This window comes from Canis lupus, chromosome 4 (genome assembly GCF_003254725.2).
Source record: "Canis lupus dingo isolate Sandy chromosome 4, ASM325472v2, whole genome shotgun sequence".
Taxonomy (NCBI): Eukaryota; Metazoa; Chordata; class Mammalia; order Carnivora; family Canidae; genus Canis; species Canis lupus.
This window is the reverse complement of record NC_064246.1, coordinates 63,485,829-63,499,538: the sequence shown is the minus strand read 5'-3', so window position 1 is coordinate 63,499,538 and position 13,710 is coordinate 63,485,829. Positions and strand designations below refer to the sequence as shown.

Below are 13,710 nucleotides of genomic sequence, written 5' to 3'. Positions count from 1 at the left end.
CTTTAAAATTACAAGTGCACCAAATAATATATATCTAATGTACATAAGTGATGCCCTCATTTTCACGTGTTGCATCATTTACAAAGCTTATGTCATTCCCTTCATTTGTAATATGTGTTTGAACTGAATTTGGTAATATTTAAAGAGATAGTCAAAAATATCACTCACTGCAGCCAACATATCATAGGATCCTTTCGTTAGTTGACAGTTTTGACAGATATTATTGATTTGGGCAGCAACTGCAGCTAACCAGAAGGGGACAATGTGACAGTTTTATGTAACAAAAGGCACAGTGTCATGTCAACTGAACTAAATGTTGTACAAAGTGACAGCAGGACAAAAAATCCTTTCAGACTTAATTTTCTGCTTCATTTTTTTTTTCTACCATCAATACATAAGCCAGTGCACTAGGTGACACAAATTAGCAGGATGGAGCAAAAGGTCTATCCCTGCCTCTGTGGCTATACTTGACTTCTTCCACCACAGAGTGGCAATTATTTTTCAGGTGAATGAACAAGAAGAGCAGCTTATAGTAATCAAACTACCCCTATAGGAGAAAATATATCCCTTATCAAGATGCTTTATATATTTCACCTAGGTGGCTTTGGGGAAAGATGAAAGAAAAAAGTCCCCATCTGCTAGGTCATGCCTACAAGACACATTCTGTCAAGTCTTAAAAGCAACAACAGCTTTGCCTGTGGGATACCTATAATTATTATGCGGAACAGCCCAATGCCTGCTGTAGCTCATTGTTCTGCTAACAGAAGACCGAATGAGAACAGTGGCTCCAGGCTGTGAGTGGATAAAGTGCAACTTTTCGATTTTGCTCTTCTAAGGATCCTGCATTGTGTGAGTCCCTGAGTGACATCTTTGGCCTTCCTTGGGGCTCAGCAGATTGAATCAGTCATGCTGTGTTAAACAATGTGTGGGGGATATAACCTTAGCAGTGCCTGTCATTTTTTCCTCCTAATTCAATCTACATTTAATCAATTAAAGTAATTTCTTGTTTGTTTAAGTTCTATATCCAATGGATCTTGAGGATTTTGAAGTAGTACACCTTCACCTTGACCTTCTTTGCCTTTTGAACTTCAACTACTATATCAAAATTGGGATCTGCAAAAATGGTGGGTAGCAACAGGACCCTGTCACTAACCTTTCTGTGATTTTCCTGATTTGTGATTTTAATGGAGTTTTGGGAATGAAGTCATCTAAATGATAAGCTGGAGAAAATATTAAAAAAAAAAAAAGCAGGGGCAACAGCCAAAGAGAATGACAATAATTTAGATATCTAGAATACTGACGTAGGTATGCAAACTTGAAACATAGTTTAGGGGAAAAATTATTTTGTCAAGTTATCTGTTGTTCTGGTTTGTGTTAATGGTTTGAAAGTTCACTTTTAGGCTATCACCATTATTGTGAACAGCCAGTAGTAACGTATGCAAGTTCAAGGTCTTTATTGATTGGTTTAGCTGGTCTTAATCAAAATTTGTCATCCTTTCCACTCATAGTGATTAAAAAAGTCTGAGAGAGCTTGACACTGAGTCTCTTGACTTTTTGTGAGTTTGTAGAAAAGTGCTGACCTAAACATTTTATTACCTGTCAATTGTCAGGCTGGAAAACAAACTAGAAGATAAAGTTTTAAGGAAATGGGTTTACTTGAACAGACACAATTAATTAAATGCCACAATAAAGAAGAGCAGTTACCATGGTATTCAAAAATAGAGAAAAAGGTTTTCTTATTTTTGTTTTCTTTCAAGATTACTGTTGCTGAAATGTCAAATAAGGGAAAAAACTATGCAAAAAATGTAAGCGAAAGTCAAATCGATGGGGTAATATTATGGTGGAATCAGGGACTGATTTGAAATAGATCTGGAAAGCTTTGGCATTTACAATTCCTTAAGAGAAAGAGAAGCTTAAGTAAGAAAAATTAGCCCTCTGGTAAAAATGTTGGTTTGATACATTTTCATAAAAATAAAAATAAAGTTTTATTTTTATTTTCAACCTTGGAAGAATCTGGAGTATTAGGAACTTGGAATTACATTTTAAAAATAATTTCAATGGTTTTCTAGTGCTGCTCCATGAACCTAAGGGAAAATAATATAAGAGACTTTGGGAGTAGTGGAATTCTTAAAAGTTGTATAAAATTTGATGAACCATTTCATCTATATAGTATCTAGATGAATTAATTTATTTAGGAAGTAAGATGTGTTTGGCTTTTCCTCATTCTTTGTTTTTCTCATCTGGCTGTCATTGACCTCCTGCAGTGTATTCAGCATTGTGATAAATGGTAAGAGAATTTCTGACCTTGAGAAGCTCACAGTCTACTTCAACTATGTTGGATGTGCTTTATCATTTTAAAAAAATTTCCACCATTATAAAATGCTTTAAAATTTTTGGCTAAATTATGCTTAGTGTTGAAGCTGAACTAATTTTTTCTGGCACCCAAGCTTACAGGATGAGCTCCATGTACAAACTACCTGATTGTCTGAAACCCAACCTCATTTGCTGCATCTTAGGCCTCCTCTAGTGAGGAGGAGTCTGTAAGATTAAGTTGATGTGTAAGCAGAGACAAAATGTATTCAAAATCAAAGTAATAGGAGTCCAGGGTCATATATGGAGTCTAAAGGAAAAGGCAATGGGGTCAGGAGTACACTATGGGAAGGTAGCTAACCTCGCTTGGAGATGGGCATTCTAAAACTGGTTCGAGCAGTCTGTGAGGCAGGGCAAGTGCATGGAAAGGGATAGGAGGATGATTGGTGAAGCCATGTGCTATATACAATATGGTTTTATGTGCCAGTCAGAGAAAGGTAACTATCAAAAGCCATCTAAACTGCTGCAGGGTTTAGCACTCACCTCATTGGCTGATTCGTTTCTGGCCCCCCTCTTCTTCTGCATTGAAATCCGACTTCTTCCAGAAACTTACTCCATTCTCAGTTGTGAACCTTTTTACAGATTCAACTGCGTTCAAGTCTGGGAGATAAATGTTTCATCCCATTATTTGGAATTGATAATGAACTGAAAACGTTTTGGATGCTGTCTCAGCTCAGCTCTTTCATGTCAGACTGGGCACTTGGGTCAACTGACATCGTCAAGCTTTTTGTTACTTTTTAATCAGTTAAATACTTGTGGACTTTTCTTTGTAGGTGTGTGTGCATGTGGATGTCTGTGCATGAGAGTGTGTGTCCCCTTTGTTCAATATTAAAGGTATCTACATCATTAATGAGTGAACTGATAGCAATTGAATAGACTAAAACTTACCACACTGACTTATAATCAAAAGTAATAAAATTAACCAATATTGGGTTTATATATCTCAAGAATAAAGGTAGGCTGTTTTGAAAAAGTATATCACAGGTTCAAAACAAATCTCTCAGGAATGACTGTTCTATTATCTAGAAGTTCAAATTAATTTAGAAAAAATGAGTAATTGATTCTGATTATATTCAATTTTTTGATCTTCACTTTTTTAAGCTATCTAAAGAAGCATAGTTGGCTCTGATAGGTTGAGTTCTTCTGGAGGCAGAGATGCATAGATTATCAATCACTTCACTCAGAGGGATCATGAGCAAGCTGGAGCCTTAAGTCTCCTCAACAGGATGCATTACTGACTTCTCTGAGTGGATATAATTGTAAAGTGAACCCCTTCTGTGACCTTGGTACCTGAACCAATCAGCATTGTCATTTTCACCTATCCAAAGCACTTCAGTGTTGAAATAAGAATGGCTTCATGAAATAGAGTGGGTTATTGACCCCAGGTGGGTGGCTTCTCTTATTTTCAGACAGATTGTTGGTTGGCCCTAGTTTCTTCCATATTCCAACGGGGAGTTTGAAGATGAATCCGAAAATACTCCAAGAGAATCAAAATCTGAGGATTATATTCATTGGTAAAGAAAAAATAGATTAAAAATCTATTAGATAAAAGCAAATTAATTTTTACCATTAGTAACAGAATGAGCCTTCCTCAAACATAGTAAAGTAGGGTAGGAGTGAGAAATCTATATTCTAATTTGAAGCATCTTCTTTCTATATACTCATTCATTTATTCAGTACATCATCATTAATCACATCTTGATTGCCAGGCACTTTACTTACTAACAGAAATGCGATGGTAAATAGGGATAATTCCTGCCCTAATAAAAAATAACAAAAATAAACCTCAAATTATTAAAATAATAATCTTAGTGGTACCCTTAAAAATACCACAGATTCTTTTTACTTTCAGAAGATGAATTTTGGCATAATTATAATACAAATATTTAAAACGAGCTTGGGGATCCCTGGGTGGCTCAGCGGTTTGGCGCCTGCCTTTGGCCAGGGCGCGATCCTAGAGTCTCAGGATCGAGTCCCGCGTCGGGCTCCCGGCGAGGAGCCTTCTCCCTCTGCCTGTGTCTCTGCCTCTCTCTCTCTCTCTCTCTCTTTCCTCTCTCTCTCTCTGTCTATCATAAATAAATAAATAAATCTTTTAAAAAAATAAAACAAAGGAGCTGAAAAATATTAGAAGATAGTTCTAAATCCTAACACTGTTAGTATTTGGGTGAGCATTATACTACATGTCTGTATCCATAGTTATATGTATCTTTATCAAGATACATTTAGAAATATGAAAGCATATAAACATATAGATGAGAATATTTTCAGAGTGTTTTTTTTAATTATTTATTTATTTATTTATTTATGATAGTCACAGAGAGAGAGAGAGAGAGAGGCAGAGACATAGGCAGAGGGAGAAGCAGGCTCCATGCACCGGGAGCCGGATGTGGGATTCGATCCTGGGTCTCCAGGATCGCGCTCTGGGCCAAAGGCAGGCGCCAAACCACGGCGCCACCCAGGGATCCCCAGAGTGTTTATAAATATGTAAGTATATATATATGTATAGATAGATATATATAGTGTGTGTGTATATAATTTGTATACAAAGTGATCCCCAGTACCATATATATTTTTTATATATCATTTACACTGGAGTGAGGCTTTCTTAATTTCTTTAATTTGCATATGGTTGACACAACTAATTCCATTAGTTTCAAGTATACAACATAGTGATTCAACTTCTCTATATGTTATGCTGTGATGAATTGATAAATTCATGAATACATGAAGATAGATTTTGTTCTATTCTATACCTCAGTAGAACAGAGGTATTAGTATTCCCTCAATTACCAAGGAGATAGAGTTCACCATACTCAATTTTAAAAAGTAAGAAAATAATGCAGGTTTGGGTTGCATTGATTCTTTTACTCACACACTCACTGAAAAGATAATAAACTGGGTTCCTTTAATACGTCAGTCAATACAATGAATGAAATGATAAAAAATACAAACAAGAATTAATGTCATAAGAACCCAACAACCAAACAAAAAATATACTGTATCAAAGTAAACTAAATGATAGTTCTTTGGGAAAAACCTATTGAAGTAGACAAGTATTACCTAGACTAAAAAGAAAAAGTGCAAAAAGTATAATAATAGGTAACAATAATATTAAAAAATACATATATCTAAATGTTATATAAAGGTATATGATAGGGAATAAAATACATAGTTTTATAAATTCAATGTACTAATGCATGAAAAAATCAGATAAAATGGATAATTTCCTAAGGGAAATCTATTCTGTCAAAGTGTAATAAGAAACTTGAATATAACAAAATATTCAAAACAAAACTATAATCATAGGCAACTTTTTTTTTCTTAAATCAGGTACACAATCTAACTTATTTTTTTAGAGTAATTATAATCATGACATGAACACTAGGCAAAAGAATGTATATCACTGGAACTTTTTAAACCATTGTTTTAAAAATGATTTTCAAAATCTTAACTGAAAGTTTTAAAAAATTCAAGAAAGGCTTTTTTAAGATTTACTTGAGAGACAGAGAAACAGAGAGAAAGAAGAAAGAAAGAAAGAAGAAAGAAAGAAAGAAAGAAGAAAGAAAGAAAGAAAGAAAGAAAGAAAGAAAGAAAGAAAGAAAGAAAGAAAGAAAAAGAAAGAAAGAAAGAAAGAAAAAGAAAGAAAGAAAAAGAAAAGAAAGAAAGAGTGGAAGCAGAGAGAGGGACAGAGGGAGAGAGAAAATCTCAAACAGAACCCCCAGCTGAGCAGGAGCCTGACCTGGGCTTGATCTTACAAACCTGAGATCATAACCCCAGCACCCCCAAAATTCAGTAAAGTTTTAAACAGTGATTCACTGTGAGCAAACTTAATTTTTTCCAGTACTCACAGGCTATTTAAAGTTAGAAAATATTTTAATATAACTCACCATAATAAGAAATTATTGGAGAAAAATATGTAGCTATCTCAGGTGCAGTGAAGTCATACAAAATTGTAAGGTCTCTAAAAAAACAGATAAAAGACATATTTAATAATATGATTTAGAACCTAGTAAAAACCAATGGGAAACATGATGCTTAATTAAAAGCTGGTAATATTCTCTTTAATATCAAGGAAGCATATCTTAACAGCTTTTATTCTACTCTGTCTTTAAGGTCTTTTTATGCATAGTAAGTTGATGAAAAATTGTTTTCATAAAAACTGGAAAGGATATTATAAGCTCTCATTGTTTACTTTCATTTAATTGTTCACGTAAAAAATATATGTAAATAATGAAAACTAAAATGAGAGGACAAAATTTTGTTGGATATAAAACCAATTTTAAATTACACTTTTTAATATATCAACAGTAATTGTAAAATGTAATTAGAAAACCCACATTATGTTCAATAATAACAAATATAAGGTGCTCAGGAATAAATATAATAAGATAGTCAATAAATTATGAGAAAAGTATAAAATGCCATTGAAATACTTAGACAAGACTTAGCTAAATTGGTTGTAGGCCTCAGTGTACTATTATATGATTTTCCACAGATTAACCTGTAAAGTTATTACAAGCCTATTTAAAAAGATAAGTTTGTTTTTGTGTTACTTTAGACATTGAGAGCAACTCTTGATATTCATCTCATAGAAAAAAAGGCCAGGATAATATTAAAAGAACACTCTAAATCCTTTTTGCATGATATAAGAAATTATACTTTTAAAACAAGAATATTTAAATTGTTTGATACTGGATCAGAACTATGTAATTGGAAACCAATAGAAAGCATAGAAAAAGATATATGTAAAGAACTTACACAACACAGCAATCATTACAAAATTATTATATAAAGTATTTAACAAGTAACGCTGAATCAATTGTTTAAATTTATTTAAATTAAATTCTTTCCTTGCATTCCATACAAGTAAATACCAATTCTATATGATTTCAGAAACTAAAAGCAAAGAGCAAAATTGATGAATGGATAAAAAAGATGTGGTGTGTGTGTGTGTATATAATATTATTCAGTCATAAAAAAGAATGACATCTTGCCATTTGCATTAAGGTAGGTAGAGCTAGAGTACACTATGCTATGTGAAAAAAGTCAGAGAAAGACAAATACCATATGATTTTGCTCATATGTAGAGTTTAAGAAACAAAAGTTTACAATTTTTAAATGGAAGAGTATTTGGTTCTGATATTACTGGAGTAGTTTATACTGGACTAACTCTCTCGTAGGTAACATTTATAAGCTCTGGAATTTTTTTTCATTATCATCTTACCTTTATATTAAAGCCTCAGCATTTGTTACAAACACACAAAACACCATTAAACTGTTCTTGTAATACCACTTGAAAAGACAGCAGAGCTAGAGTACATTTAGACAAGCTCCTGGGCCCTATTTTAAGGTAAGGTATTTCACTGCCTATACTTATGGTAGCCTGGGAAGAGGATTCCACATAAACCCTAATGCAGAGACGTGGCTCAGAAACAGTCGCTGCTTCCCCTAGAAATAGTGAGAGTTGTCTTTGAGTCTTTGGCTCAAAACACTGCCTGCCCCGTACTACCCAGGGAAGCAAATCATGAGCTGGTGGATCTGTGGGCACAGACATTTTCCCTTAATCTTTGGAACAAATTACTCACCTTAAAAAGCAAAGAACATATCAGCTTGGCACCATCTGGTCACTAAAAGAACTGTGTTCCTGGAGGCAAGTAGGGGCTCTAATAAATCCTACAAAGCAATGCCCTCTAACATTCAAACACCTGTGATTGTTTCTTCCCAAAGAGCCAAGGAGGGTTCAAATCAGAGGACATTCAGGACCCTTTGGCTTGATGGTAGAAACCAGACCCCTCTTTGCAAACAGGTCCAGGATCACCGATCCCCATGTGAATACAGTTCTGAGTCAAAAGCCTCTGTGTCAGAATTATTTCAATCCATGTCATGCTGTCTTTCTTCTTGGTCCCACATGCCTCCTACTTCTATGGTTACTTCTTTGGAAAGGTGAACCCTGAACAAAATTTGAAAGCTCTCCAAGGCTTAATTTCTGGACACATAAAATGAGGGCAGTGGTCGGAGAGTTGCTGTAAAGCAATGAGCTTGGTATACTGAACACACTACGTGTGCAGAAAGTGTAGCTGAGGGCTTCTATAGGACAGAAATGGAGGACCAGCAGCTCTATGAGAGAAGGAGCAAGAAACAAATATGTAACACTATCATACATGTTGACAGGACAACACACAGAAGATATCCAAATGCCACCTCAAAGACCAACTCAGGTCCTAGAGAAAGAGAACATTCGACGCTAGCCTCCCGGAAAGATGAGCAGATTCATCAAAGATCATGCATGATTTGGAGGCATGAAAATAAAATGTCTTTCCAAGCTAACATCCAGAGAGACACAAAGGCCATGTCATCTTGTGTCCAGAGTCCTCTGTGAACCCGACACAAGATCAGCACCCAATCCGCAGGTCCTACAGTTCCCTTAATAATCTATTCCTGCATCAAATAAAGAAAAATTGACAAAAACTTTTAGATCTTTAGGGTGAAATTTAGTCTTAAATTTAGGATTTCATCATTTCTTTAAGCAAGCAAAGCTACTAAAATGCAGTAGCTGAAGAGGACACACCTGCTTCATTACAAATGCTGTCACATATCTTGTGAGGAAAAAAAAGAAAAAACAAAACTAAGATGTCTTTCTCTCCAGGAATCCTGCCTGCGCCTTAGCTTGGAGTTCTTCTAGCTTCTTCTTATAGCGGCTCATGAAGGAATCATCGGTTCAATCCCTGCATTCTTCAAATGTTCCATGATCTTTTCCAGCCTGAGTACTGATCGGGTTCCCTCAGTCTTTCTTGTGCTCAGGTACAGAGTGGACTCCTGGAAATCCAGGAGCTTACAGGTGTCCACAGAGCAGATATTCCTGATACCACCAGTTCTATCCAAATGAGGAAAAAACACCAGTCCTGACAACTTCTCCAGGTCCTGAAGGCTCGCTTGGAATTCACTTAACCGAGGTTGGAGGCCAATGGCTTCACTGGGCACCACGAAGGCCCCTCGTGCCAGGGGTTCAGCAGAGTCGGGCTTCTGTGAGCAGGATCACTTTATAAAGGTGTGAGGGGACTGCCACATTGTCCTCACCAATCCCCTCGTAACTAATGGTTTTCTCTCCATCATTTCCAGTCTGAGGAAAGGTCAATGGTCCAAGTACTATCCAGACATCTTCAAACCTCTCTGTCAGTTCTCGACGGTACATTTCTATTCTGTTCCAATACCCAGCATTATTATCAAAATTCTGAGGCACAATATTAGAAAGCAAAAAGTTTCAGCCATGGCTTTAGATGAAAATTTGTCATTTCCTGCTGGAGCCATGTGTCCTCCTGACCACCCACTCCCAAGATAGTCTTCATTGAAGGCACTGAAGGTTGGCAGGATGTTGGGATCAGGCTTGAATTTACAATGTATGTTCTGTTGGCATCACCCATTATCTTGCTCTTGGATGCATGTTGGAGAACCCATCTGGCCACCCGCTTTGACTGATCATAAGGCAAGGCAGGATTAGTATAAAGCCTAGATTCTGTTCCAGTTAAAGGGACTCCAGATTGTTCTAAGAGAGACTTCTCTGCAGAACCGTGGGGCTCCCTCACTGCCAGCGCCGCCTCCACGCCCTGCCTCTGGAGCAACTGCCCGGCCCTGAACTCGCCACCCGCGGCACCCACCGCAGCTCCGGCCACCAAGATGCCCAGAGAGCGCCCGCAGCCTCGGAGGTGGGGAGCAAAAGCTTGAGCAGCAACCTTCTCCCAAGCACCTGCCTTTTGCAGTCCGGAATTTTTTTTAAACAACTATTGAAAGCGCCTGAAAGTGACTTATATTGACTGAGTTTGGAAATAATGCAAGGTTTTTTTTTTTTTTTTAAGATTTATTTATTTTAGAGAAAGAGAGAGCATGCATAAGCAAGTAGGGAGAGGAACAGAGGGAAGGAAACTTCAAGCAGACTCCCTGTTGAGTGCTGAGTCCCACATGGGGCTTGATCTTAGGACCCCTGAGATCCTGACCTGAGCTGAAACTAAGACTCAGAGGCTCAACCCGACTGAGATATCCAGGTACTCCAAAATAATGCAACTCTTAAAGAAGGACACCACACAGGATGAAACACCTGTTTATTCAGTTTTCCACTATGCGAAAAGCTCCAGTAACACTGAGAGGTTATAATTAAAGAAGAAAGCCACAATTACATAGGGTTAGAAGTTATAGGATGGAATTTGGGATTACAAGAGTGGCTGGACATTAAAGGGAGGTCTAAATAAAGAAAATACTCCAAGAAGTGCATATGCTTCATTAAATCCTTGGCTGACCCTTAGATAGTGCATGAGCTAGTGAAATGTCAAGGAGCCAACAGGAAACAGCTAGAATACTGAAAGAGCTGAGTAGGATTTTGAGCTTCTACTTAGCACAAGGGACACAGAATTAGAGTTTTGGTTATACAAAATTGTAAAGTTTCCTAAGTAACTTAGACCTCCATTGAAACTTCAGGACAATGCCTTAGTAGAAGTGATTATAAACTAGGATTAAGAAATATGCCCTGCATCAAAAGACAAAACAAAAATAAACCTATCCCCCCAAAAAATATAAAACCAAGTTTCTATACTTTTAAAACATTCCCTCAGTAATGTACCTGACTGCTAGGAAAAAAACAAAAAAACAAAAACACTTCAGTCTTTGGGAGAGTATAATCCAGAATTTCTAAATGTATCAATCATAATGTCCCATATCCAATAAAAATTAATGGCCATGAAAACAAAACAACACAATTAGCAATAGTCAGGGAAAACGTTGATTGATAGATGCAGAACCAGAAATAGAAAGACATACACAACTGTAGTCTACTAAAATAAAAAAACAGAAAATATAAAAAACTTCTAATGAGAAAGAGTGTGTGTGTGAGAGAGAGAGATTTGAATTAGTAATTTAAAACTTGGCAGTAGAAAAGCTTAGACCTACATGTCTTCACTAACTAATTCTACAAAATATGTAAGAATAATTAATCCCAATCCAATCCTTCTCAAATATATCCAAACAATAGTAAGGGAGGGAGTACTTCCCAACTCATTCCATGAAGCCAGTGTTACCTTGATTCTGTAATCAAAGATATCACAAGAAAACTTCAGATCAATATCTCTTAAGAATATAGATCCAGGGATCCCTGGGTGGCTCAGCGGTTTAGCGTCTGCCTTTGGCCCAGGGCGCGATCCTGGAGTCCTGGGATCGAGTCCCACATTGGGCTCCCAGCATGGGCCTGCTTCTCCTTCCTCCTGTGTCTCTGCCTCTCTCTCTCTCTCTGTCTATCATAAATGAATAAATCTTAAAAAAAAATCCAAAAATCCTCAACAAAATATTAACAAAATTACCAACATGTAAAAAGGAATCCAAAGAATTTATTCCAAGAATACAAGGTATGAAATATGAAATGAATACCTGAAATTTTCCCTTCTAGGTATTCACAAAGCACATGAATGGATATTGTGTATACAAAGTTGGGCTATAACACTATGAAGTTTTCTAGAATTTAATACTCCCTTAAAATCCCAGAAATCATAGAATGAAAGATCATTTAACTGGAGTAACCATTATTTATGTGTGATTTCAAAATGCATATTTTTATTTTCCTGTATGTTCTGTGGTTATTACATAATCCTGCTAGTTGAAATAAGAGTAAATTACTGGATTTGTAGTATTTAAAAATATATTACCTCAGAGGAAACAGTTACCTTTCTTCAGGTATCTTGCATGTTGCTTTTAAGAGATCATAATACAAAAAATGGTATACAGTATTCACATGTCCCAAAATTCGTTCTTTCAGATTCAGAGTGACAACAGTAAGCAGATATATTACTAAGAAAATTGTTCCTCTGAGAAAGATATTGTGTGAACCTACTCCAGTAAGATGAAAATTACTGTACTTTCAATTCTTTTCTATATAATATTTGGAAACCACCCAATTTAGGAAATAGAATTTTAGGAACCAGGATGTTAATAATAGAAGCATCAAAACGTCTTTTCACTTAACAGATTGGAAACATTTCAATCCGCTAAAATCTTTAGGTGTCAAAAATTAAATCAAAATATGAAAGAGGGTATGTGCTTTATAATTGAGTGATAGTGTAAAACCTATCTCACAAAGCTCTCTACTTTAAAATTGACCTAAAAGGGACCCAGGTTTCCAATATTGAGGTTTGAAGTACAGATTTAATTTTTGAATTGTGAAGAATTTTTAGTCTTTAAAGCTGAAATTTTTGAAGAAGTGTATCCTTGTGAAATTCTGCTGTTTGCCACAAAAACAAATGTTTTGTTTTCAGAAATGTATATCCCAAATTTTCAGCTCAATTCAATTTTTGTGATGAGTAATAATCCGGAGAGTTTTTTTAGTTAATTCTTGAAGGATGCAGCTTATTTCATGGCATTGTTTTTCAATAACAAGTATCCATCGCTTATCCCTAATGAAATATTTCGTACTTCTCAGTCAGACTATGAAATCTCATAACTGAATTTTATACCATATATCAACAGGATAAATCTTCAACAGCTTATTTTTTCACCTTCTGTTTCTACACGTCTGTTTCTAAAATTATGCTCCACTAAGTATTGCAAAAACTAAGTATGAACATGTCATGAGGGGCTTCCTTGTGGAAGATATTTAGATATAACCTCAAGATTATGCTCAAATGGTCTATATGAAGGCTGTGAATAAATTTATATTTAATTTTTCTTTTGTCCTTTTGTATACCTCAACAACTCTCCACACTGCAGCTATACCATTTTGTCTAACAGACAAACCCAATTTATCACTTTGCTGCTGAGAAGCTTGCATATTTCCCCACTGAGCCATTGACTCCTTATCAGGGTGTGCTGGGATCCTCAAGATCTTTTTCTTCTTTTTATTCTCTTCCTCTAGAGCTAAGCTCTGGCATGATGAACTATTTACCCTTTCTTAAAACTATGTATAACTATTCTATTCCAGGATTTTCTGCAATTGATAAATACTTCTCGGAATAACTTTCATTCTTCACTTGATCTACTTCCTATTTGTCACCCCATTAAAAAAGTCTCCTCTTACCCCTTCATTTAGCTTGGCATCTCTTAAATAGCACTCATTCTTGGTCATATTTTTATTGGGTGTCTGCTATATGCAACATACTGTCCTAAGTGTTGGGGGCTCAGGAGTGAACAAGACAACACCTGCCCTTATGATTCTTACATTCTGGAATAAAGTCATGAATATACCCTTAACATGATACTTATCCCCATCATATTTTAATTGCCTTGATTCTAAATGCCCACATTATAAGCTCTCTCCAGTAGACAACAAGCTTCTTGAAAATACAGGCTGTATCTCATTCATCATTT

At 36.0% G+C, this 13,710-nt stretch overlaps 1 pseudogene; it reads right to left on the bottom strand.

The window, feature by feature from the left end:
- Positions 1-8,995: 8,995 nt before the first annotated feature.
- Positions 8,996-13,192, bottom strand: LOC112651643 (nuclease EXOG, mitochondrial-like; annotated as a pseudogene).
- Between the last annotated feature and the right edge of the window lie 518 nt (positions 13,193-13,710).